The sequence below is a fragment of the Rhinopithecus bieti genome, unplaced genomic scaffold (genome assembly GCF_001698545.2).
Source record: "Rhinopithecus bieti isolate Rb0 unplaced genomic scaffold, ASM169854v2 scaffold_26308, whole genome shotgun sequence".
Lineage (NCBI taxonomy): Eukaryota > Metazoa > Chordata > Mammalia > Primates > Cercopithecidae > Rhinopithecus > Rhinopithecus bieti.
The window spans coordinates 578,304-604,904 of NW_016811785.1; the positions used below are offsets into that span (position 1 = coordinate 578,304).

A 26,601-nucleotide genomic window follows, 5' to 3' on the forward strand; every position below is an offset into this window, starting at 1 on the left:
ATCAACCACATCTTTAAGAACTTGGGCCAATCATTTTATGAGTCTGGGCCTCAGTTTCCTCATTTATCTAGTTGAAAAACCATTAATATTCACATTGTTGTGATGAATATAATTAATGACAGTACATATTCAGTAAGCTATGAAGTACTAAACAGATGTGCAATGATACAATTAATTTAAAATTAGTAATTCTAGGAAGGAGAATGGCATTTTCAAGTTCCTTTGATAACAAGAAAGAAACCCACTATAAATTACTTTAACAAAAAAGGAGAATTTATTGCAAGGATACAGGAATATGTCAGAGAACTCCAAAGCTGCACCTCTTGAGAAACTGGAATCAGAAACTGCAAAGTCATCAGGAATCAAATTTTCCCTCTCTCTCATCTCTGGCTTCTCGCTAGGTCCAACTAGTGCCTCTTGGGTCCAGTTTCAGGTTTCCAGGGGTTAGCCTGACTTAGATCCAGTGTCTACCCCTGGTCCAATCAACTAAATATAGGGAGGAGGAAGAGTCTGCATAAGGCAGAATTAAGACTCCTGTATAAATCCAAGCCACAGAACAACAAAAAAGAACAAATTTGAATATAAAAACAAGTATAAAAACTGGACAATAAGAACACATAATCAGAACAAGACTGTGGAGTTGTTCTGGAGAAGAATAAAGAATTTGACTGAATTTGGACTTTAAGTCAACTGCAACTTTAAAATTTTAAGAGTATTCACTAACATAATACAAACAGAATATATAACTTCCAAATTAATGGACTAAAAAAAGAGTGGGAGGGCTTGTAATCTGGTAGAAGGCAGGAAAGAAAAGAAAATGATAAATAGTAAAACACAGTAGTGAGCATTATACAAACAACAGAAATAAATCTAACATATCAGTAATTATAATAAATGTAAAATTTCAAGTTAAGACAAATATTGTCAGATTGACTCTAAAAATTCATTTATAGGCTATTTTGCAAGAGATACACATAAAATAGATAAACATAGAAAGGCTGAAAGTAAAGGGATAGAAAAAGATATACCAGGCTAAAATTAAACAAAACTATATGATAGATAAAACAGAACTAATGGCAAAAAGCATTGATAGAGAAATAAAGAGGCCTATTATATATGATTAATAGGAGTAATCTACCAAGAAGATAGAACTACTCTGTAACATGTATGGCTCTAATTCATAGCTTCTAAATATATAATATAAGCAAAAGTTGACAGATTTACAAGGAGAAACTGACAAGTCTACAATTGAAGTGGTAGATTTTAACAAACTTCTCTAGATAATTGATAGATTAAGAATAAGAAAATTACCAAGTATATGAATAGTTATATAATAATTAGCAAGTTTGATCCAACAAATGATTTAGATACCAACAATTATACAGTACATTCTTCTTAAGCACATATGAAACATTTATAAAAATCAATCAATCCAAGGCTTATAAAGCAAGCCTCAACAAATTTCAAAGATTTTATCCTTGGCTCCAATGCACATATAACATAAATCACAAACCAATAGCAAAAATATTGTTTAATATTCTGTCTTTTGGTTAAAGATGACAGAATGAACACAAATAGTTAACTTTTACCTCCAGAAATCCAGCTACAATAAATGTAAAGGGTTGCTTTATTTTGGTTTTCTTTTTAGTCATAAATCCACAAGGATGAAGAGAATGGAAGAAGAAATTGCAGCAACAAAATTATGGATATTGGAGAATGGAGGGAGTGGTAACTGACTGCAGATTTGAGAAAGCTGAGTTCTAAGCCAGCAGTGGGAAAAAGCAGCCTGGTTTATACCATGGAACCTCCAAAAGTCTCTGGAAATGGTGTTATACATACAGGTGAGCTGATTTTTAAGAAGCACTTAGGCCTCTATGTCATATCCACTGTTGTACTTCACTGGGTGACTCATCACCTTGGCGCCCCTTCATCCATCCAGGAAACCATAATTTATTCTCTGAAGAAGTTAAAAAGCAGGGTTTTTGGCCTAGGGACCCCTAGACACTTTTGAAGATGCAGATGCTTTACTGAAAACATGTAGAACTAAGGGAAAACTTACTTTCTAACAGTTGAAAAACCCCAGTCCACTCCACACTGAAACTGCAGAATGCTGGGAGCCATGATTATACCCTTCCATGAAGAGTAATAGAGAGCTTTCTAAGTTGCTTAAGAAAAACAATTTAGATATTGCCATATTGATAAGGTCTACTAGATCATCTGACAGTGAGGCCCACAGCTGGTAAACTCTACTTAAACACAGAGAGCTTTCAATTAGCCTTTAGTGCTCTGTCTTTAAACTTGAACAGACAATTGAGAATAATACATATTTTAATAGACACTATGGAATAAAACACAGAGATCACAATCATGAACAGGGAAAAAGGTAACCTGGAGAAATAGAGACTATGCAGAGAAATGAAAGCTTTAAAAGCCATTATTAATATCTTCACAAAGATAATGACCCATGATAGAAAAACATGACGAATAAGGGAGCAATTGAAGAAAAACAAAGAGCTCTTGGAAGCTAAAAACATAAATAGGAGAAACCCAGAAATAAACCTTCACATTTATGGTCAATTGACTTTTGATGAGGGTACCAAAACAAGTCAATGGAGAAAAAAGAATATTTTCAACAAATGGTGCTTGGACAACCATATATCCATATCCAAAATAATGAATTTAGCCCACTATTTCATACTACACACAGAAATTAACTCAAAATGGATGAAGGGCCTAAATGTAAGAGCTAAATCTATAAAATTATTAAAGGAAAATATAGCCATAAATCTTTGTGACCTCAGACTACATAACAGATATGACCTCAAAACCACAACCAACAAAGGAAAAAATAAACACATTTGGACTTTAACAAAATTTCTTGTGTTTCAAAAGATACTATCAATAGAGTAAAAATTCAACTCATAGAACAGGAGAAAATATTTGCTAATCATATATCTGATAAGGGTTTGGTATCCAGAATATACAAAGTACTCTTATATATATTTCAATAATAAAAAGACAACCCAATTCTAAAATAGTCAAAAGATTTGAATAGATATTTCTGCAAAGAACATATACAAATAGCCAAAATCACATAAAAGATTTTTTTTTTTTTTTTTTTACGGCAGCGCTTTTATTTTCCTTACACAATGACATGTTGCTGGGGCCTAATATTCTCATGTAACAGTAGAAAACCAAAATTTGTTGTCATCTCTTTCAAGAATTGAGAATTGCATACAAAAAAACCTTACATAAATTAAAAGGATTAATACATTTACAGGTGAAAATACAAACTGCTTCCAACTCAAGGCAAGTTAACAGCCCACGGTGTTCTGGCAGGAAAATATCAGCTAAGAAAGGAAACTGGGTCCTGTGGCTTGGACTTTTCCAACCCTGACAGACTGGCAGGACAGAAACCACTTGCTCAGGAGCCCTTGCCAGCCTCTAGAGAAATCCCAGAACACTCAGCCCTGACACATTAATACCCTGCACAGATCGGAGACTGCTGGCCACGTAGACTCACCAAGCCACAGACTTGTCTTCCACAAGCACGTTCTTACATCAGCCACAAAGTAACCAAGCCACATGTAATAAGGGGTGAAATCAAAGATATGGATAGGTATTCTACAGACACCAAGGGGGAACAGTTAACTTGAATACAAGGTCAAAATCAGCAACAAGCTCTACAATCAAGTGCTGATATCAGGTACAAGCTTCAAGGACAATTTCTTTTTGAAGGCTTATTCCAGTTTCGTGAGGCTAGCATGAAGTGTATGCATTTGGCAGGGGCAAATTTATGCTTCTGAATTAACCCATGCAGCAAATGTTATGCATCTGTTTGCAGTCCATTTAGAAGCATATGCGGTGGACGATGGAAGGACCAACTCATTGTACTCCTGCTTGCTAATCCACATCTGCTGGAAGGTGGACAGTGAGGTCAGGATGGAGCTGCGGATGCACACAGAGTACTTGCGCTCTGGGGATGCAATGATCTTGATCTTCATGGTGCTGGGTGCCAGGGCAGTGATCACCTTCTGCATCCTGTTGGTGATGCCTGGGTACATGGTGGTGGCACCGGGCAGCACCTTGTTGGCATGTAGGTATTTGCAGATGTCCACATCACACTTCATGATGGAGTTGAAGGTGGTCTCATGGATGCTGCAAGATTCCATGCCTAGGAAGGAAGGCTGTAACAGTGCCTCTTAGACACCAGGACCACTCGTTGCTGATGGTGATGACCAGGCCGTTGTGCAGCTCCTAGCTCTTCTCCAGGGAGGAGGAGGATGCAGCGGTGGCCATCTCCTGTTCAAAGTCCAGGGTGACATAGCACAGCTTCTCCTTGATGTCACCCACAATCTCCCACTCAGCCATGGTGGTGAAGCTGTAGCTGCGCTCGGTAAGGATCTTCATGAGGTAGTCAGTCAGGTCCCCACCAGCCAGATCCAGATGTAGGATGACGTGGGGGAGGGGTACAGCCCTCGCAGATGGGCATCGTGTGGGTGACCCCATCTCCAGGGTCCATAACAATGCAAGTGGTGCTCCCAGAGGCATAGAGAGACAGCACGGCCTGGATGGCCACGTACATGGATAGGGTGTTGAAGTTCTCAAACACGATCTGGGTCATCTTCTCTCTGTTGGCCTTGGGGTTCACAAGGGCCTCCGTCAGCAGCACCAGGTGCTCCTCCGGGGCCACACGCAGCTTGCTATAGAAGGTGTGGTGCCAACCGCATGTTCTCACTCATAGGTGGGAACTGAACAATGAGATCACTTGGACTCGGGAAGGGGAACATCACACACTGGGGCCTATCATGGGGAGAGGGGAGGAGGGAGGGATTGCATTGGGGAGTTATACATGATATAAATGATGAATTGATGGGTGCTGACGAGTTGATGGGTGCAGCACACCAACATGGCATAAGTATACATATGTAACAAACCTGCACGTTATGCACATGTACCCTAGAACTTAAAGTATAATAAAAAAAAAAAAAAAAAAAAAAAAGAAGGTGTGGTGCCAAATCTTCATATCATCCCAGTTGATGATGATGCCGTGCTTGATGGGGTCAGAGTCCCAACCTTCGGGGTCAGGATGCCGCGCCTGCTTTGGGCCTCATCACCCACATAGGAGTCCTTCTGGCCCATGCCCACCATCATGCCCTGGTGCCAGGGGTGTCTGAGGATGGAAGGGAATACAGCTTGGGGGGGGGGGTCATCCCCAGCAAATCCAGCTTTGCATATGCCAGAGACACTGTCAATGACCAGAGTGGCAATCTCTTCTTCCATTGTGACAGGCGGAGGAGCAGGGTGGCAGCACGGTGGGGGGACACAGTGCATGGGCTGGCGGCGGCAATTACATGATACTAAACGTCATTAACCATCAGGAAAATGCATATCAAAACTGGGGTACCAGGCAGGCAGAGCAGCTTATGCCCATCATCTCAGCACTTTGGGAGGCCAAGGCGGGAAGATTGCTTGAGCTTGAGGAATTCGAGACCAACCTGGGCAACATTGAGAGACCTCGTCTCTACTAAAAATTAGCTAGGCATGGTGGTGTGTGCTGTGGTCCCAGCTACTCAGGAGGCTGAAGTGGGAGGATTGATTGAGTCTGGGAGACTGAGGCTGCACTGAGCTATGATCATGCCACTACACTCCATCCTGGGAGACAGAAAAAGACTCTGTCTCAAAAACAAAACAAAACAAAACAAAACAACCCAAAACAAAACAAATAAATAAAACCGAGGTACCAAATCCTACCTACACCCAGTAGGATACATATAATTAAAAAGATGGACAATAATAAATGTTGATGAGGATGTGGAGAAATCAGAACCCTCACAAACTGCTGGTGGAAATGTAAAATGGGTACACTTGGAAAAAGTTTGGCAGTTCCTCAAAACATTAAACAGAGTTATCATAGCAGCCAGCAATTTCACTCCTTAGGTATGCCCAAAGGAGTTTAAAATACATGTATCCACGGCTGGGCGTGGTGGCTCACAACTGTAATCCCAGCACTTTGGGAGGCCGAGGCGGGCAGATCACGAGGTCAGGAGTTTGAGACCAGCCTGACCAACATGGTGAAACCCCATCTCTACTAAAAATACAAAAATTAGCCACGTGTAGTGGTGGCGTGTGCCTTGTAATCCCAGCTGCTCAGGAGGCTGAGGCAGGAGAATAGCTTGAACCTGGGAGGCGGAAGTTGCAGTGAGCTGAGATCGCACCACTGCACTCCAGCCTGGGCAACAGGGCAAGACTCTGTCTCAAAAAAAAAAAAAAAAAAAAAAAAAAAAAAACTGGTCACACAATTTGTACACAAATGTTCATGGCAGTGTTATTCATGTGGTCAAAAACTGGAAATAACCCAAATGTCCACCAACTGATGAATAAACAAAATGTAGTATAGACACGATGGAATGTCAGTCAGCAATAAAATGGAATGAAGTACTGATACATGCTACAACATGGATGGACCTTGAAAACATTTTGCTAAGTGAAAAAAGCCAGTGACAGGAGACCATATATTATATGACTCCATTTAAATGAAGTGTTCAGAATAGGCAACTCTGTAGAGGCAGAAAGCAGATTAGTGGTGACCTAAGGCTGAGGTGTGGAGAAATAGGGGTGTGACTATCAATGGGTACAGAGCTTTATTTCTGGGTAATGAAAATGTTCTAAAATTGACAGTGATGTGTGGTAGTTGCACAACCCTGTGGATGTACTAAAAACCACTGGATTGCACACTTTAAGCTGGAAAGATTTTTAAAGAGAGAAAATAGTATCACAGGAAAAAAAAACTCATTAGGAAGGTTGGAAAAAAAGTCAAGGAAATCTTCCTAAAAATACAGAAAAAAACTCAGAAATGAAAAACAGAAGAGAAAAAAATTTAAAACTGCTGATCAACTCAGAAGGTCAACATCCAAATAATAGTTCTAGAAAGAGAGCACAGAAAAACATGGATTGGAAATCAACAATGAAGGAATTCAAGAAAATATCTCAGAATTGAAGGGCTTGTTACCCAGACTGAAAGGGCTCCAGAGAGTCAAGCAAAACAAATGAAAATAGATTCTCACCAAGATTTACCATCATAAATTTCAGAAAAGCAAGCCAAAGAGAAAATTCCAAATGCTTTCAGGGAAGAAAGTGGGAACAGATCAACATCCAAAAGATTAGGAATCAAAGTGGCTGCAAACTTCCCAGGAGCAATATTGGAAGCCGGAAGATAACTGAGCAATGCCTTCAACATTCTAAGGAAAAATGACTTCCAACCTAAAATTCTAAAGCCAGCAAACTATCAATTAAGTACTAGGATAGTATAAAGATATTTTCAGACATGAAAGGTTGAGCTTTAAATGTTTCTATAAAAAGAGAGCGATATCAAGTGGTAGATACATATCAAATACACTTATTACATTTAAGTTCAAATTTTTATTTATTGATTCACTCATTCATTCGAGACTAGGTCTCACTCTGTCACCAAGACTGGAGTGCAGTGGCATAACCACAGCTCACTGCATCCTTTACCTCCCACTGATCAGGTGATCCTCCCACCTCAGCCTCCCAAGTAGCTGGGACTATAGGCATACGCCACCACACCTGCCTAATTTTTCTTTTTGTAGAGACAGGGTTTTGCCACATTGGCCATGCTGGTATCAAATTCCTAGGTGCAAGTGGTCCTATCACCTCAGCCTTCCAAAGTGCTGCCATTACAGGCATGAGCCCACCATGCCTGGCCTGAGTTCAAATTTTAATTTTAAAAATTTATAGAATGCTTGAAAGGTGAGGATCCGAAGACAGACAGACAGAATTTGAGAAATATTTCTAGGAAATGAACTAGGAAAGTTCAGAAAGTGTCAAGGAAGCTTTCCCTTTCTTTCCTTTTTTTTCTGGTTAAGGTAAGGGAGTCTGGAGCTTGTAATATGCAGATGAAAATGATTTAGTAGAGAAGGAGAAACTGTACATGGCGTGAGCCACCACACCCGGCCAATTAATAAACATTCTAACAGTCTCTTATTCATGAATTGATGTTGTGATGCCATGCATATTAATTAGAGGAGTTCAACAAAGGAATATAGTATGGATCAGGGAGAAAGTGAAGTTTCATAGAAGACTTGGCCTTGAAGGATGAAAATGAAAATAATTTTACAATGAAAGGAAAAGTTTACCTCTCATATAGAGTTGAAACAATAAGGGAAAAAACATCCCTTTTTTTCTTTCTTTTTTTTTAAATCACTGAATGACTTGGATTAAAACCTTGACATGACTCATTCTGTTTCTTTTCCCATGCTAGAATCTGCATTTGTCTTTTCTCCGCTAGGGAGATTTGAAATATAATTTAACAAATCTTTTTGATACAGTTTGGCTGTATCCCCAACCCAATCTCATCTTGAATTGTAGTTCCCACAATCCCCACATGTCGTGGGAGGGACCCAGTGAAAGGTAGTTGCATCATGGGGCAGTTACCCCATGCTGTTCCTGTGAGAGTGAGTGAGTTCTCATGAGATCTGATGGTTTTTACAAGGGGCTTTGCCCTCCTTGCTCGGAACTCACTCTCTCCTGCCACCATGTGAAGAAGGACATGTTTGCTTTCACTTTTGCCATGATTCTACACTTCATCTTAGTCAAAAGGCCAAGAAGCGATACACTTCTGCCATGATTGTAAGTTTCCTGAGGCCTCCCCAGCCATGTGAAATTGTGTCAATTAAACCTCTTTCCTTTATCACTCAGTCTGGGGTAGTTCTTTATAGCAGTGTGAGAATGGACTAATACAGTTGTAAAGAGGTTCTTGAACAGAACTGCCCTCTGTTCTGAATGTGAGTACCATGCCACCTTCTGTAATGTGGGGACTCCAGCGTATTTATTTTCACAACCTACATGATAAATACTCTGATACAAGTACATAAATGTAAGGGTAGAGAAGGTGAATCATTTGGGCTGAAAAACTTAGTAGCCATGCAAATATTCAGTTTGCATAAGAGTCAGCCAGATTTTCTACCAATGCCGCCAAGAGTTTTGGTGAATATATTCAATTCTTGCCTTACAGTTCAATAAGATTCCCCCCCACTGACCCCGAGTCTTTTTTCTAAAACAACTGGCTCCAATTATCCTTCTGTTTTCATAAGTAGGATTCTGTTTTCACTTCTGACACTGAAACAGCTGCTTTTGTTTTTTTGAATTAAATTTTATTTTTCAGAATGGTTTTAGATTTACAGAAAAACTATAAAGATAGCCCAGAGTTCCCACAATCCCCAAACCTAGCTTTCCATACCATCATCTTACATAGGTACGGTATATTTCTTATAATTAATGAGCCAATATTGATTCATTATTATTAACTAAAGTGCATACTTTATCCAGATTTCCTTAGTTTTTTAAATCTCTACAGGGATATCATTCACATACCATATCGTTCATCCTTTTTAAGTGTGCAATTCAGTAGGGTTTAGTATATTTACCACTATCTAATTCTAGAATATTTTTGTTACCCAAAACAGAAACCATGTACCCATTACCAGTCACCTCCCAATGCCTCATCCCCACTTGTAGCCCTAGGTAACCACTAATCTGATTTTTGTCTCTATAGAGTTGCCTATTCTGGACGCTTCATATAAATGGAATCATAAAACATGTGGTCTCTTGTTACTGGCTTTTTAATTAATTTCAACTTTTATTTTAGATTCAGGAGGTACATGCACAGTTTTGTTACATGGGTATATTGCATGATGCTGAAGTTTGGTTTATGATTGATTCCGTCACCCAGGTAGTGAGCGTAGTACTCAACAGTTAGTTTTTCTAACCCTTGCCCCCCACCCTCCTTCCCACCTCAAGCAGTCCCCAGTGTCTATTGTTGCCATCTTTATGTCCACAAGCACCCAATGTTTAGCTCCCACTTATAAGTGAGAACATGTGGTATTTGGTTTTCTGCTCCTGTTATTAATTCATTTAGGATAATGGCCTCCAGCTGAACCTATTTTGCTGAAAAGGACATAATTTCATTCCTTTTTATGGCTGTATAGTATTCCATAGTATATATGTACCACCTTTTCTTTATCCAATCCACTGTTGAGCACCTACGTTGATTTCATGTCTTTACTATTGTGAATGGTGCTGCGATGACTATATAAGTACATGTGTTTTTTTGGTAGAACAATTTATTTTCTTTTGAGTATATACCCAGTAATGGGATTGCTGGGTTGAATAGTCATTCTGTTTTAAGTTCTTTGAGAACTCTCCAAACTGCTTTCCACAGTGACTAATTTACATTCCCACAAGCAGTGTGTAGGTGTGTAGGTGTGTAGGTGCTCCCTCTGCAGCCTCACCAGCATCTGTTGCTTTTTGACTTTTCTTAATAGCCATTCTGAATGGTGTGAAATGGTATCTTATTGTAGTTTTTATTTGCATTTATCTGATGATTGTTACTGGCATCTTTCACTTAGCGTAACGTTTCCAAGGTGCATCCATGTTGTAGCATGTATAAGTACTTAATTTCATTTTATTGCTGAACAACATTCCATTGTAGAGCTATACCACATTTTTGTTTACCCATTTATCAGTTGATGGGCATTTGGGTTTTCACTTTTTGGCTATATGAATAACGCTATGAATATTTGTGTACAAGTTGTTGGGTGAACATGTGTTTTAAATTCTCTCAGGTATACCTATGAGTGAAATTGATGGCTCACACGGTAACTCTATGTTTAATTTCTGAGGAAGTGACAAACTTTTTCCGAGTGCACCATGTCACATTTCAATCATCAGTGTATAAGGTTTCCAGTATCTCCACATCCTCACCAATACTTTTATTTTCTTTTTATTATAGTTGTCCTATGGGTATGAAGTTATATCTCATTGTGGCTTTGGGTCATGTTTCCCTTAGGACTAATGAGGTTGAGCATCTTTTCATGTACTATTGACCTTTTGTATATGTTATTTGGAGAAATGTCTATTCAAATCCTTTACCCCTTTAAAATATGGGTTATCTCTTTATTGTTGAATTATAAGAACTCTATATATTCTGGATACTAGAACTCTCTTAGCTATATGATTTATTTTTCCCTTCTATGCTGTGAATTCATTGTATTTATAGTATCATTTGAAGCACAAGTTTTAAATTTTGATGAAGTTCAATTTATCTATATTTTCTTCGGCTGTTTGTGTTTAAGTGTAGATTTCCTTAGTTTCTAACCTAATGACATTTTCTGGTCCAGGATCCCATATAGGATACCACATTAATCATCATGTCTCCTTAAATTATCCTCTTGACAGTTTCTCAGACTTTCCATGTTTTTGATAATTTTGACACTTTTAATAAGTAGTGGCTAAGTGTTTTGTAGACTGCCCCTAAATTGGTCTTTATCTAATGTTTTTCTCAAGGTTAAAGTTATGGGTTTGAGGAAAAAAGACCACAGAGATAAAGTACCATTTTAGTCACATGTCAAGGGTATACACTACCAACCTGACTTATCACTGTTGATGATGACTTTGATCACCTGAGGGAGTGTTTGTCAGGTTTCTTCACCGTAATCTTTTTCCCCACTTTTCATACTGTACCCTTTGTAAGGATGTCATTATGCACAGCTCACACTTAAGGGGTGGGAAGTTATATTCCACCTTCTTGATGCAGAATATCTATATAAATTGGAAATTATCCTGAATGGTAGATTTTTTTCCCTCTTCTCCCTTTAATCATTTATTTGCATCAGTATGGACCTATGGATATTTATTATTTTAGATTATAACCCAATACTGTATTTTCTTGCTCAAACCATTCCAGCTTTAGCCATTGGTAACCCTTTCAACCCCTCAGGCTCTTTTGACACAGCCCTTCCATGTGTTTTTAAAAATATCTCTAAATATTTCCATATGAAACTATATGTGCCTACATTAAACTAAACACGAGTTCATAATGATGTCTCCAACTTTAATCCATTATTACATGGGTTATTCTAGCCTCTTCCCACGTTTATCTGTGAACTTCCACTCCAACAGTGAGTAACCTGGTTCACTCCGTCTGCCATCCATTTACTTAATTGTTCAATTTCAGTATACATGTATAGCATTATCAGAATTGTTAATCCACACACTCATGGGATACATTATCAACTACAGTTCTTATGTTTAGATTCTTTTACCTTTAATCTTACAGACTCTACTCATTTCCATAGTCAATTAAATCAGCACCTTTTTCCCTCATTCATTTCAGTGAGGTTATTTTATACATTTGTAATTTTATCACATTCTGCATTCTATCCTGGGATCACCCAATCCCCTAAGTGATTTCTTAAAACTTTGCAAACATTATGGTTCACTTTTTGTGCTGTTGAATGCCACAGATTTTGCACAGTGTCATGTATTCCCCCATTTCAGTATCACATAGAATAGTTTTACCATCCCCCAAATCTCCTGTGTTTCACTGTATTTAAGTCCTCCCCTCCCATCTTCCCCTGGCAAACACCAATCTTTTTGCTGTCACTATAGTTTTGTCTTCTCCAAAATGTCATATAATTGGACTCATGTAGCCTGTAGACTTTTGAAATTGGCTTCTTTACCTTAGCAATATACATTTAAGATTCATCCATGTCTTTTTGTAGCTTGATAGCTCATTTATTTTTATCACTGAATAATAGTCTACTGTCTGGATGTTCCATAGTTTATCCATTCACCTACTGAAGGACATCTTGGTTGCTTCCAGTTTTTGCTGATTATGAATAAAGTTGTTATAAACATCTGCATGCAGGTTTTTGTCTTGGCATATAGTTTTCAAATCATTTGGGCAAATACCTAGGAGCATGAATGCTGGATCGTATGGTAAGATTATGTTTAGCTTTGTAAGAAACTGCCAAACTGTCTTCCAAAGTCTATGCTTCTTACTGAGTCTTACAGTTATTGGTATATTTGGATACAATTCCTTTATTAGGTATATATTTTGCAAATATTTTCTCCCAGTCTGTAGCTTGTCTTTCAATTCTCTTAACAGTGTCTTCTATAGAGCAGAAATTTTCAACTTTAATAAAGTCCAACTTGCCAGTTTTTTTTCTTTCATGGATTATGTTTTTTGTGCTGTATCTAAAAACTCACAGCCAAACCCAAGGTCACCTAGAGTTCCTCCTGTGTTTTCTTCCAGAAGATTTCTGGTTTTACATTTGAGATTTTGGTTTATGGCCCATTTTGAGGTAATTCTTGTCAAAGGTGTAATATTTGTGCTCACTACTCTGCATATAAATGTAAATTTGTTGAAAAGACTGTCCTTTCACCATTTAATCCTTTGCTCCTTTGTCAAAGATTATTTGATTATTAGCTGTGTAAGTCTATTTCCGGGCTCTGTATTCTGTTGCATTGATTGAAATAGATCTCTTCTTTCACCAATATCATACTGCATGGATAACTATAATGTAATAAAAAGTCTTGAAATCAAGTTGTGTGAATCCTTCAACTTTATTCTTCTTCAGTATTATGTTGGCTATTCTGGGTTTCTAGGCTTTCCATATAAACTTAAGAATCAACTTGTTTATCTCTACAAAAATAGCTTTCTAGGATTTTGACTGGGATTCCACTGCATCTATAGATCAACTTGGAAAGACTTGACATCTTAACAATATTGAGTCTTCCGATCTATAAATATAGAATCTGTTTATTTAGATCTTAGATTTCTTTCATCAGAGTTTTGCAGTGTTCTGCTTATACGTCTTGAATATATTCTGTTAGATTTATGCCTAAGTACTACTTTCTTTTTTTGTGGCGCTGTTGTAAATGGTAGTGTTTTTTAAATTTTTCATTGTGGTATACAGGAAAATAACTAATTATATATACTCACCTTGTATCCTGGAACCTTGCTCTACTTCTTTATGTTCCAGGAGGTTTATCGTTTCCTAGCAATTTTCTACATAGACAATCATGTCACCTGTGAACAAAGACAGTTTTATTTCTTCCTTCACAATATATATAGCTTTAATTTCATTTTCTTGTCTTATTTCACTAAGTTATCCAATATGATGTTGACTAATAGTGGTGAGAGAAGACATCTTTACCTCATTCCCAATCTTGGGGAGAAAGTATGGTTTCTTACCATCAAGTATAATGTAGGCTTTTTTGTAAGATGTTCTTTAATAAGTTGACGAAATTTACCTCTATTCCTAGTTTGCTGAGAGTGCTTATCACGAATCAATGTTGCATTTTGTCAGAGGCTTTTTAAGCATCAATTCCTAGCCTTCAAATATCTTACTATATATTTCTTCTGTTCTTTCTTTGCCTTCTCATATGATTGCACATCTTACATCCATTGAAAATATCTCACATTCTTGGATGTTCTGTTGCTGTTTTAAACTCTATTTTTCTCTTTGCCTTTCTGTCTGAGAAGTTTCACTGACATATGTATTTTCAAGCTTCTTTCCTTGGCTGTGTCCAGAATAGTCCATCAAAGGCATTCTTCACTTCTGTTGCAGTTTTTACTTCTAGCATTTGCTTTTCATTCATTCCTACAGTTTCCATCTCTCTGCTTACATTATCCATCTGTTCCTTCATGTTATCTACTTTTTTCATCAGAGCATTTACCATATTAATCATAGTTACTTTAAATTTCCTGCTTGTTAATTCCAAGACATGTGTCATATCTGAGGCTGGTTCTGATGCTTGCTTTGAAGACACTTCAGGCTGTGTTATTTATTCCTTTTAGCATGACTTGTAATTTTTTTGTAAGCCAGACATGATGTATTGGGAATAGGAACTGTTCTAAATAGGCCTTTAGTGTGAGGTCTTATGTTAATCCAGTTAGGAGTTTGGCTGTGTTTAATACATGCTGCAGTAGTAAGTGCCAGAGGCTTCAAATTCCTCCAGTGTCCCTGTTTGTATGTCCTCTGTTGTCTTTGGGCTTCCCTGAGAACTCCCCCTCAGATAGAGTCTGTGAGTTATAACTCATTTGGCTGTAACCCAGTAGTTACACTGTAGCCCTGTTAGTGTGGTGGTAAGATGTTGAGAGAAAGGAAGCATTCTGCTATCTTCCGATTAAATCTGTCATTCAGTGGGCCTGTGACCTTCACGAGCATTTATCAGTTTATTTCCCTTCCCCCTTAGGTGAGACAATAAAACTAGAGGGGCTGGAGTCAGAGAAATGCCCTTCTCCCAGGTGGGATAAGACTGATAGTCTTTTCCTCTGGAGAGTAGGTCTTTGTTATGGAGAAGGCTCTGGGTATATTCCACAATGGTTACTCTCCCTTTCTTCCTGCCAGATCTTTCTTGGCTCTTCACAGTACAAACTGTGGGGTTCCTAAAAGTAAAATCCATAAAAATGTGAGGCTGCTGGCCGGGCGCGGTGGCTCACGCCTGTAATCCCAGCACTTTGGGAGGCCGAGGCGGGCGGATCACAATGTCAGGAGATCGAGACCACGGTGAAACCCCGTCTCTATTAAAAATACAAAAAATTAGCCGGGCGTGGTGGTGGGTGCCTGTAGTCCCAGCTACTCAGGAGGCTGAGGCAGGAGAATGGTGTGAACCCGGGAAGCAGAGCTTGCAGTGAGCCGAGATCGCGCCACTGCACTCCAGCCTGGGGGACAGAGCGAGACTCCTAGCTAGCCCATAAACAACCTTCAGCAATTTGTCAAAATTATCATTTAAGTGTTCCTACCAGTTTAAGACTCCAGCAGCTTCTGCTCCAGGTATGTAGATCTCTTCCAAATCTCTTTTAATCCACAGGTTTCCCTCTGCATCCCTTTATTTTCCTTAGAGTTGACCTGTTGAAGAACCTAGAGCATCTTGACCCATATGTAGAATTTCCCATAGTAGCAGTTTTGCTGATTACATTCTCACCAGGAAGATTGTATTTCTCCATCCTTTATGTTTCCTACAAATTGGCAGCTGGATGCAGAGGCTTGATCAGACTCATGTTAGATTCCTTTTATCAGAAGCTCATAATGTCTGACTTTCTGTGATATTAACAGCTGTTGATGTTCAATACCTGGATGCATTAATTCCCTGAGAGTTGCAAAATGGTAATACTCTAATTTTATCATTTTTATGCAAAAATTCATTTTATTCCCATGTGCCAGCAGCCAATAAACAGAAAATGAAATTCAAAGAGTAAAACCATTTACAATAGCATCAAAAGAATCACCAAATACCCAGAGAAAAAGGTAAAAAAAATATGTAAAAGACTTCCACCTTTAAAAACCACAACGCATAACTGAGAGAAGTTTTTAAAGCATCAAAGAGTTGGTAGGATATACCATCTTCATGTTCTAAAAATTCATAACTGCAAATATAATTTCTCCAAAAATTGAATCACAGAATCAACGCAATTCCAAAATCCCAGCAGGTCTTTCCTGTATGCAAGGAAATTCATTCTTTCATGTATTTCTTTTCTCCTTTAAGTTTATTCTCTTCATATGATAACTTCACAAAATGGAGCTCATTCATTTTTAAAGCTTTCTTGTCTAATATATTTAAAATAAAAATTTTCTTCAAAATACTGCCTTTGCTGCATCTCTTAAATATTGTTATGTAGTGTTTTCATCGTCATTACCTTCTAGGTATTTTTAAATTACATTAATTATTTAGTGGTGTTTTCAAATTTTCAAAATACATGGGAAATTTTTAAGATTTTCGTCTTTTTATATTAACTTCTAATTTCACTATGTTATAGTCAAAGATCATTCTATCTCTCTTTGAAATGTGTCGATGTGTTATCTGATTTATTCATATTAATTTTTATAAATGTTCCATGGATATTTGAGAAACTGTGTGTTCTTAAATTGTTAACTATAAAAATCTATATGTCCAAAAGGTCAAGTATCAAGCTTTTTAATTTTGGCATTCAGATCTCCTATACTGTTCATTTTCTGTCTTCTTGACCAATCAATATTAAATTTCTCAATAGTAATAAAGGATGCTAGAAAACATAAGCAATACTTTTCTAAATTTTGAAGAAAAATTATTTTCGACCCAGAATTCTATATTCTACTAAACTGTCAATCAAATGTATGGGTTAATAATTTCATTTTTGAATATCTAATTTCTCAGAAGATTCATCTCTTATGCACCCTTTCTTTAAAAACTCCTGGAAAAGATGTTCCTATAGAATCAAGAAGTAAAGCTAAGCAAAAAAGAAGAAGTGGGATCCAAGTGTTAAAAAAAAAGCCCCAGGATGCAATAATCCTAGATAGCAAATTGTTCAGATTAAAATAGGATAGAGGGTTCCAAAGGGAGACCTCTGGGCAGGGGATGGGAGAGGGGAGAACTGGTAGGTTTTTCAGATAATGTAAGTAATTGGTTGAATTAGACAAATATTTTGCACCTCCCCAGATTCTCTTGGTTTTACTCACTCTGCCTTCAGAGGCCACCACAGTGATTCTATATGGACTCATGTAGTTAAACCTTCTAAGCCAACCAGCTATATACCCCAAGTCTCTGGCTCCTCCTACAACTCCCAGATTCAGATGAAGTGCCACTATGTATGATCTTGCTTCTCCCAAAATTGCAAAGGATAAATCTGATGATGCAACCAGGAAGCATGGGGAGGAGGGTTATTCTTCATGGGCAAATTTTAACCAATGGGAGACAGAATATAAGGGGGAATCAACAGATAGAGCCCCTTTCCCTCTTTCTCATAGACTACTCTAACAGATTTCAGGATAGCCCACATGGAAATGTCCTGAGTGGGTAGACAGGTGTACCTGTCAAATGACCGCTGTTATCTCTTCACTGCCTGTTGTAAAGCAGTGGCAAGTGTGATAAGGTATCACCTTGCATTCGCTTCCTATCCTTCCTGCCTCACTCCCCCTGCTATCATTCTTATTGCCCTGGGATTGCACCTCCCAGTAAAGGATTAGTATCTAATGTTTGCCTCAAGCTCTGTTATCTAAGGAATATGGACCAAGTCACACGTATATGATGGATTCTGATAAAATAATATGAAAATTTTAACTGAGGTTTGCAAAATTACTATTTTAATTATATTTTAATTATTTGAGGTTTAAAATATTTTAATTTTGAATTTAACTTATTTTAAGTTAATTACTTGAGGCATACAAAATTTTAATTGAGGTTTATAAAATTATTTTCAATTTGAAAGTTATAAAAACTTTCATTTAAAAAACATGAGAATACTATCAACTCCAGGGGGAAAAAGTTCTGTATGGTAAACATTGTAATCATGCCACCTAGTAAGTATGCCACCTAGCTCTGCAGAAAGAAACATACATGATAATAATGTAAACATTGATGTAAGTACAAATTGTAGAATAATTATGTTGATAGATGGAGTGTAGACGGGGGCTGTGAGACCTAAGTGTACATTTATTGGATAATGAGAAAGAAGGATCAATCAGAATCTTATTTCCGGCTCTAAAGTAATTCACTGTATGATCTTGGATGAGTTGTTTAATTTACCTTTGTTTCAGTTTCTTCATTTATCAAATGGGAATAATATCTACCATGCCTTTTGCTGTAGGGTTGTTGTAAAGGTAAAATGAAACAACATGTATGGAAATATATCAAAAACCAAAAAGGTCATCTTTCAGAAGAGATGTGGGAACCAGTAGCAAGCTCAAAGCTGCATGTTTGGGTCAAAGGAAGATAAGTAGGATGTGAGTTCAAATCTCTTAACTTAGCATTTCTCTGATAGCTAAACTGCAAGGGCAATGCTAAGAGTTTCAAGAATGTTATGATGCTTTGGCCTAAAAAAAAAAACACACACACACACAGTTTTTCTCTTTTTGGAAAGGAAGGAGACATGACCAAAGCTGGCTCCTATGGGTAATCTTGATTAGAACAACCTTCTGACTTGTTTTCTTGCCTCTAATCTCTCCTACCAATCCATCCAGATAGCTTAACACTCCAAACCTAACTCTTTATCATGTTAGCCACAGATCAGGGATCTACAATGGTGCCAGATTCTTCAATTTAGATTCTATCCCTTCTCTGTAAATTCATATTTATTTCCCCGGTCCACACAAATTTTGATTCCTCTTGCCCAATTCTAACAGTCAATTTAATTTTTTTCTTGAAAGTATAGCCAACAATTAAATCTTAGCACTTGATTAAATTCTACTCTAACTTTATAAATCTTGAGTTCCTCAGGCATTGCATTAATTCTGGAGAACAGCAATCATGTCTTTTACTTCTCCTAAGTGCTAAGCACAGCTTCAATCAGGCAGTAGGTGCAAATAATAATAATAAATATAAAAAGAAATGAATAGAACAGAGGTTACTTACTTAACTTCTTTAAAATTCTAGTTTCTCTTCTGCAAAATCTGAATAATACTTTACAGATACTGTGAGACTTTAAAAATGATATGTAGCATAGAGTCTAGCACAACGCCTAGCATGTAGCTAGCATTCAATAAATGTTTCCTGAATATAAATACTAAAACGTGAATAATATCGATCCCATATGATTGCTGTAAGGGCTAAATAAGGATGTGTCAAAAATGCTCTAAAACCAAAACATTTGTTAAAGGTGAATAATTATTATCATTAAAAAGTACAAAATAAAGAAATTGAATGAAAAGAAAACTAGCAGGGAGCCAACTAAGAGGCAACAGTCCACATGAGAAATACATGGTGAATTTAATAAGATTTCTAGCCTCTGAAAAGCTTCCTTCTTGGACAAGCTGAATAAATACCTGAGAAACCTTCTGTCTGAAGGAATGAGATCCTAACACCTCAAGCACACACAAGGCCTTGAAGCAGATGTTGTTATACAGTGTGTTCCAAACAACAATCTTGACAACTGACCCATTTAAGGAATATTTCCTGTGGTCCAGAGAAGATCTCTGATAAGCTATTTCCAAGTGGACTGATACAGAAATAAGCCTGCGTGTTCAGTTTCAGAGACCTGAGATCTACTTGAAATTTGGAGATTAGCACAGAACTAAAAGAAATTCATAAAATGAAGGGGGCAGACTATAGGATCTCTAAGACCTTTCAGTTCTGACATTTGAGGATTCATATGTACTAAAAAAAAAATAAAAACTTTAGGGGCAGCACTGGGGCAGCAGCAATTTGAGAAACAGACCACTACTATCCAAAACTAGAAGACCAGCAGTAGCTCTGGAGGACAAATTATTAGTCCCTATGCCTCTGCCAGAGATGTAGAATAATGTAGCAGCTCAGATCTAAGCAAAATATTATCTACTTTACCTTTAAAAAAAAAAAAAGCCACCAGGGAACTTAAAGAAATTGACACCATATATTCCCTTGCCACAGTTTTATAAGGTCATCTCAAAATCCTGTTCATTTAGAAAGCTATAATTTTTTGATAAAAATATTGTACAGAATTTATTACGTATTTTATCCTCATAATAGGTCCACTGTTACATACTAAGCATCTGTCTGGAAGTCAAAAAACTAGGATTCTTATCCAGAATTTTCTAATGACTGTCAACAAGGCATTAATCCTTTTTTTGCTATTCTATTTTGGGGTCTGTTTTCTCTATAGATGAAATAAGAGAGAGAAGAGAAGAGAAGAGAAGAGAAGAAGGAGAGGAGAGGAGAAGGAAGAGGAGAGGAGAGAAGAGGGGAGGGAGGAGGGGAGGGGAAGGGGAGGGGAGAGGAGGGATGAGATTATTCCAAAGATCTTTACAAGTCTACAAACCTAAAAAAATCACACCATGCTGGGCGCGGTGGCTCACGCCTGTAATCCCAGCACTTTAGGAGGCCAAGGTGGGCAGATCACGAGGTCAGGAGTTCAAGACCAGCCTGGTTAATATGCTGAAACCCCATGTCTACTAATAATACAAAAATTAGCTGGGCATGGTGGCACACACCTATAGTCCCAGCTACTCGAGAGGTGGAGGCAGAAGAATCACTTGAACCTGGGAGGCGAAGATTGCAGTGAGCTAAGATCACACCACTGCACTCCAGCCTGGGGGACAGAGTGAAACTCTATCTCAAAAAAAAAACACAAAAAACAAAAAACAAAAAAAAAGCAAAAAACTTTCCAAACCAGAAGCATCCCTGGGTCAAAGAATCAACACTAAATGAAAGATGTAACTTACGGATTTACTCTGATAAACTCTAACATTCCAAGAACCTTGCAGAGAATTATAACCATTAACAGTCTAAGAACTGTCGAGGCTGGGTGTGGTGGCTCATGTCTGTAATCCCAGTACTTTGGGAAGCCAAGGCGGGTGAATCACCTGAGGTCAGGAGTTCGAGACCAGCCTGACCTAAATAGTGAAACCCTGTCTTTACTAAAAACACAAAAAATTAGCCAGGCGTGGTGGCAGGTGCCTGTAATCCCAGCTATTTGGGATGCTGGGGCAGGAGAATCGCTTGAACCCGGGAGGCGGAGGTTGCAGTGAGCCTCCTCAAAAACAAAACAAACAAACAAACAAAAACCAAACAAAACAAAAAAGAAACTGTAGAGATTGCTTTGTGTCGCACAGTTCTGGTGCCTGCTTAGAGCTCTCCAGGGTACTGATTTTATCTCTGGAAGGTTTCTGCTCTTCCACTCTTCTAAATATAAGCCATGTTTCCAAATCTGTCAACCACCCAGGCAGATGTGGCACAAATATAATGTATCGTTCAATGAATATATAAATGAATAAAAGAGAAGAATGTCATAGCAGAAAACATCACAAGACTGCAAAACAAAATGAGTTCCATACCCTGTTTTTCATTCAATATGTACCAGCCACTTTATAGGAATTTACTGTATCATTTCCTATATAACTCCCAAGCCATCGACAACACTCTGATACTAAACTAGTACTCAGTTCCCTCATATTTTAATCTGATGTTTTCTTTTGTTTTTGTTTTGAGACGAAGTCTCACTCTGTCACCCAGGCTGCAGTGCAGTGGCACAATGTTGGCTCACTGCAGCCTCCGCCTCCCAGGTTCCAGTGATTCTCCTGCCTCAGCCTTCCCAGGTAGCTGAGATTACAGGGACACACCACCATGCCAGGCTAAATTTTGTATTTTTAGTAGAGACAGGTTTCACCATGTTGACCAGGCTGGTCTTGAACTCCTAACCTCAGGTGATCCACCCGCCTCGGCCTCCCAAAGTACTGGGATTACAGGCATGAGCCACCGAGCCAGGGCTCTAATGTTCTCTCTACAACTCCTCTCAGCTGCTCTTTTGGGCCCAATGTTAACTTTCCCAAAGTTATGCTAAACTAGTAAGCATTCAGACTATCTTACCACACATAGCACAATGGCCTGGCATACCCTAAATGTTCAATAAGCGGTGTTAAATGAATGAGAAAGATGGGTCCATGTACATTCCCAAACTTCAAGGGCTTCTAATTTCACCACATCTCACCTACATATTCACAAAACTCTGAAAATCTCATCTTACACAGAACTGAAAAGACTGACATGTAGGTTCCCAGGGTTTAGGTCTGCAAGTGATTGTAAAATCTGTAAACCAATGATACAATGAATAAAGTAGTCACTACTCTACCAACTGCTGCAATTCCAGTACAGTGATTATCAGCAGGGGTCTGGAATTGGAAAAACTTAGATTTGAACCCAAGCTATCATTTACTGCTGCACGATTTGGGCATATTATCTTTCCTATGCCTCAATTCACACTTTTTAAGTGGGGGAAATATAGTATATACCCTACTAAAACTGCTGAGAGGATTAAATGAGATACTATATTAAAACACTTAACTAAATAGGCACTCCTTAGATTGTCTTATCCACTATCTACCTGGCATAATACCTGGCAAACAGTAAGTGTTCAATGAATGTTAGCTATCATCATCATCTTTATAATAAATCACTGGGTTCTACAACTAAAATGTAGACTTTTTATATGGCAAACAGTCTTAAAAGAGTTTTGTAGTTAAAGAAAATAAAATCTCAGCCTGGCACAGTGGGTCTCCCCTAGAATCCCACTACTCCAGGAGGCCTTTGGGAGGCCAAAGCAGGTGGATCACTTGAGCTCACGAGTTCAAGACCAGCCTGGCTAACATGGCAAAATCCTGTCTCTACAAAAGATACAAAAATTAGCTGAGCATGGTGGTGTACACCTGTAGTCCCAGCTACTTGGGAGGCTGAGGTGGGAGGATCGCTTGAGTCCGATGGCTGCAGTGAGCCATGATCATACCGCTGCACTCCAGCCTGGGTGATAGAGCAAGACCCTGTCTCAAAAAATAATAAAATAAAACAAAATCTCATAATACCCCCGTGGGAAAGTAAAATGTAGCAAACGTGAATTGTCTCATCTTAAAAGGCATAAAAGGCTAAATCCCTCACTTAAGGTTACAGAAAATGCCCAATACCCTAGAAACATATAATGGGCATTTTGTCTGTAAGTCAGAAGTGAAAGGTTGGAATACACAACGTATGTAACTTGTAGAGGGTGTCACAATCAGGTGCCAAGGAAACCAAAGTACTCTCATACGCAGAGTTAATTGCTGATTTATTGAACCATCTTAAATCTGAATGGTTTACAGCAAAAAACAGGTTAAATGCTTTCTTCAAATTAAACATAACATTCACATGCTGCCACCTTACACCTCCAACAACTAATGAGAAAAGCATCAGAACATTGTTTCCTGTTTTACAAATGAAAGTGATCTCTGTTTTAACAAACCATTCAGATAATGCTAATACACACTAAAGTTTGAGAATCACTGTCCCAATCCATCACTTGCCTCTCTACCTAACTCATATGCCATGATCTAGTATTTCAATAACCTAAACTTCCTTTCCCTTTCATCCTCTCCATCTGACAAAAACCTCAAAAACCCTTAATGAGCTCAAGTATCCACTTTCTGTGTCCCCAAGCTGCTGAAGAATGCCAGAAAGAAATAACACAATAGAACAGATTGTCACCTCAACAAGGCCTTCAACTCTCACTAAATCATGAGTTTGTCTGGTCAAAATATGATTCTTATTCACTCCTTCAAATAGTACCCCTTCCATCATCCTTCCTTCTTCTCAGTAGATGACCTAGCCTCCCACTTAACAGAGAAAATAGAAGCCACCAGATGGATACATCCTCAACTTCCCACCATCCAATCTACACACCCTTCTGTATCTTCACCCATATTCTCCTCCATCCCTTCTGTTAAAATAATAGATCAGGTGTCTCTCCTCTTATCCAAGACCAGAAACACCTGTGAGCTAGACCGCATTTCCTTCTTCTCTTAAAGGAAACTCACACTATTAAGTATTCTCTTTCCATACAATTTGCCTTTCCCTTAAGTTAATTATGGCACACAATTGGAACATTAGTATATACAATGAAATATCATTCAGTCATGAAAAAAACAAGGTAGTGCTTTCCACCTTGATATGGAACAGTCATGGCGTACAGTATGTTTTCCTGAAGTTCAAACCCATATACTCAACTTCCCATAATCATTCTCTACTTTGTTGTCTCATAGGCACTTCAATTACAACATATCTTAAACAACACTCATCATCTCCCCCTGAAATCTGTCCTTCAGGTTCCTTCAATGTTCCTCGTATCAGTAAACGGCAACCTCCATCCACCTGGCTGTGCAGTCAGAAACCTAGTGGTCATACTTTTACCTCTCCTTCATTTCTTATCTAATCAATCATCAGGTCTTGACGATCTATTAAATATTTCTTATATTATTCCAACTCTCTTCATCTCCACGTTCGCTACTTTTGTCCAAGCCACCATCATCTCTCGCCTAGTTTTTTGCAATAGCCTTTTAATAATTTCCAAACATCTACTCTTCCCTTCCTCCAATCCAGTCTCCACTAGATGGCAGCCACAGCAGTCATTTCAAAATATCAAAAGGAACATCTAATCATGGCTCTCTTCCATCAAAACTGTTAGATAGCTTCCTATTTCTACAGTATGAGAATAAAGTGCAAAATCCTTAGCAAAGCCTATAAGCCTCTGCATGAACCTCTGTTTACTCTAGCCTCATCTCACACATTCTCCCCCTCTCTACATTCCAGTCACAAAGAAACGTCTTTCTTTAAACTAACTATGCTCTTTCCCTTTCACAAGCTTCATGTTCTTTCTCCCAGGATGTTGTTCTCCTTATTTACCTAGCCAACTCCTATTCATCCTTCAGGTCTCATTTTAAATGTAATATATTCACCAAAACCTTTCCCAACTCCTCAGATTTGGTCAGTTTCACCCACCCAATTTACCATTCATTCATTTTATTCAGTCAACAAATGTTGACTGAACAACTAAACCATACTAGTTGCTGTACTAGGTACAGAGAATAAAACTGAACAATACTGACAGTCTCTTTCCTAATTAAACTTACATCCTAGTAGAAAATATAATCATTAAACAAATATTTAGTTAGAGTTGTAATAAGTACTATAAAGGAGAAATATGGGTTCCTTTGAGAATTAATAAATATCCGGTAAATGAAAGAATGAAGTTATTCAAATTCAGGTTTGCTGACACCAAATCCCATGCTTTTAATCCACTACACTATGCTGTAAATGCAAGCCTCATTTTTTTAAAGCATAACTGATTTTAAATTTTTTCTTCTTAACTCTGCCAGATTCAAATTCTATATAGTATTCTCCTGTGCTTCTGGGAAGTATTCCTGAGCCCCCCACCACTCAACGTTGCAGTACTCCAACTCCACAGGGCACGCAAATCAGCTCGCCATGAGCACTGAGGTGGAGATTGTAGGGGCAAAGGGATTCAGTACAATGCAGGGTATGTGCAAAGGACTACGGGAATGCAAGGTATGGGAAGATTAATTGTCTAGGGGCTACAACATAGTGAAAGTACTTTGCAAAATGTAAAGCACTACTCAAATGATCGTTATTAGTGATAGCAATAGTGGTGGTAGTCTCTCTAAGTAATGGAATCCCCCATCCTCCAAGGGGGGAAAAACACCTATTCAAATTGGAAAACAGTAGAGCCATTTACTTATTTAACCTAGAAAAAAACTGAAATGCATTTCTTCTCATTCATTCATACCATCTCATTTTAACTCTTTCTACATTTTACAAACAAAACTCCATTTGCAGCAAAGAACAATCCATTTCACTTTTATCTACTCCCTTTTACTGCATCAGAAAACTTCAAAAGTCTGACAGTTCTCAGGTATTAAAATCACATCTCACTCATTAAGCAGTTGTTGAAGTTTAAAAAAAAAAACCCCACTAAAAACTAAATGCAGTAACCCCCCCTTTAAACATCATTTTTATGATATACCACATGTACAGCCCCCTGGTGGTGGTACAGTAGAATGAGACTGGGTTGGAACTTAACTAGATTATTCGATGCCTGGAGGGCCCAGGATAGGAACCTCTGGATCACATCATCTTTAAGGCATATAATCAGATTTTCTAATGATTCCAGCTCCACCACTTCTTAGCTGCATGACCTTGGGTATATTTCCCAACCTCTCTAATCTTCAATTTTCTCATTCATAAAATAGAGATGTGTACCTATTTTTTCAGGTAATTGTGAAATTTAAATATATACAAAGAGATTAGCACAGCATATAGCATACAATTAGTACTCAATAAATATTTGATATCTTATTCTTCTCTCTCGGTCCTGAAGTCCTATGATTCTATAAACCCAATGCCATAGAGCACAATAAAAAAACCTGTACTGGCCGGGCGCGGTGGCTCAAGCCTGTAATCCCAGCACTTTGGGAGGCCGAGACGGGCGGATCACGAGGTCAGGAGATCGAGACCATCCTGGCT

General features: G+C 38.2%; 1 protein-coding gene and 1 pseudogene across 2 annotated transcripts in view; both read right to left on the reverse strand.

Moving 5' to 3' along the window:
- The window catches only part of SYN2 (synapsin II), a 210,843-nt gene that overhangs the window by 122,553 nt on the left and 61,689 nt on the right, over positions 1–26,601 (reverse strand). The window contains exon 1 of one of the 2 annotated variants that reach the window (XM_017895102.1): positions 13,808–13,827. The exons of the other annotated variant lie outside the window; for it this stretch is intronic. The gene's annotated coding sequence lies outside the window, so the exon portion shown is untranslated. Of the gene's footprint in view, positions 1–13,807; positions 13,828–26,601 lie in introns of those variants that run through there. 2 annotated transcript variants of the gene reach the window in all.
- On the reverse strand, positions 3,850–5,402 carry LOC108544136 (actin, cytoplasmic 2-like; annotated as a pseudogene).